This window comes from Geospiza fortis, unplaced genomic scaffold (assembly GCF_000277835.1).
Source record: "Geospiza fortis unplaced genomic scaffold, GeoFor_1.0 scaffold353, whole genome shotgun sequence".
NCBI classification, from domain to species: Eukaryota; Metazoa; Chordata; class Aves; order Passeriformes; family Thraupidae; genus Geospiza; species Geospiza fortis.
Window position 1 is genome coordinate 491932 of NW_005054473.1, and position 1318 is coordinate 493249.

The window sequence follows — 1318 nt, forward strand, 5'->3', positions numbered from 1 at the left end:
CATCGGGCCGGGGTGGGGATTGTCCCGCTCTGCTTTGCGCTGGGGCGGCCTCACCTAGGATATTGAGGGCAGGTGTGGGCACCGCAATATAAGAAGGATATTAAGGTGTTAGAAAGCGTCCAGAGGAGGGCAGTGAAGCTGGTGAAGGATCTTGAGGGGAGGAGGAGCGGCTGAAGGCACTTGGTCTGTTCAGCTGGAGGAGACTGAGGGGAAACTCTTCCCAGTTACAGCTTCCTCTGAGGGGAGAAGGAGAGACAGACACTGATCTCTGCTCTGGTGACAGTGACAGGACCAGGGAATGGCTGGAGCTCTGCCAGGGCAGGGTTAGGCTGGATGTGAGGAAAAGGTTCTTCCCCCAGAGGGTGGTCGAGCACTGAACAGGCTCCCCAGGGAATGGCACAGTGCGGAGCCTGTCTGAGTTCAAGGAGCTCCAGGGGACATGATGTGACTCTTGGGGTGTCCTCTGCAGGACCTGGACTCGATGATCCATGTGAGTCCCCTCCAACTCAGCATGTTCTGTGATTCTATTTTGTTTTTTTGCTAAGTTGTGTTTATCCAAAGTCAAAGACTTCTTTCTTGTCTCGTGCTCTGGCAGCGAGGAGGTTCGCAAAGGAAACTGGGAGGGAGCACAGATGGGACAGGTGACCTGAACTGGCCAAAGGGATATTGCACACCACAGAATGCGCAGTGTATCAGCTGGGGGGAGTGACTGGGAAGGAGCTGATCTGCGTTCAGGAAGGGGATCTGACATCAGTCAGTGGGTGGTGAGCAACTGCATTGTGCATCACTTGTTTTCCCCTTTATTATTGTTATTATTGTTGTTGTTGTTGTTATTGTTTTTGTTGTTGTTATAATTTACCATTATTGCTGTATTTTACTTTATTTTCAATTATTAAACTGTTATTTTCTCAACATACAAGTTTTACTTTGATTCTCCTTCCCATTCCACGGGGTGGGAGGAGAAGAGAAGGGGGAAGTTGAGCAAAGAGCTGCGTAGTGCCTAATTTCCAGCTCAGCTTAACCCAGCACAGCTGGCTTAGGGAATGTGTATTGGATGAATGGGTGGTGAGGTGGATCAAGGGCTGTCTAGGTGGCAGAGTCAGAGGGCATCGTCCACTTGGAAGTCTGCAGTCAGTGGTTTCCCCAAAGATCTATACTGGGTCCAGTGGTCCAGTCTTAATCAACTTGGTTACCAACGATCTGGACAGACTGATGGAATGTACCCTCAGCAGGTTTGGTGATGATATGGAACTGGGGAAGTGGCTAATCCACCTGAAGGTTGGGGGCTGGCTGACACACCTGGGGCACTGGCAGAGCC